This window comes from Pteropus vampyrus, unplaced genomic scaffold, assembly GCF_000151845.1.
Source record: "Pteropus vampyrus isolate Shadow unplaced genomic scaffold, Pvam_2.0 Scaffold436, whole genome shotgun sequence".
NCBI classification, from domain to species: Eukaryota; Metazoa; Chordata; class Mammalia; order Chiroptera; family Pteropodidae; genus Pteropus; species Pteropus vampyrus.
Window position 1 is genome coordinate 1,383,621 of NW_011889217.1, and position 321 is coordinate 1,383,941.

The window sequence follows — 321 nt, forward strand, 5'->3', positions numbered from 1 at the left end:
TGTTCCATGTGCACTAGAGAAGAATGTATAAGCAGCTATTTTGGGATGAAAGTCTCTGTAAATGTCCATTATGTCCAGTTGGTCTAATATGTCATTTAAGGATGTTATTTCCTTATTGATTTTCTGTTTGGATGATCTGTCCATATCCGACAGTGGGTTATTTAGGTCCCTTACTATGATAGTGTTTTGGTCTGTTTCTCCTTTTAGTTCTGTTAGTAATTGCTTTATATATTTTGGGGCTCCCTGATTGGGAGCATAGATATCATAAGTGTTATGTCTTTTTGGTGCACGGTTCCCTTTATCATTATGAAGTGTCCCTCA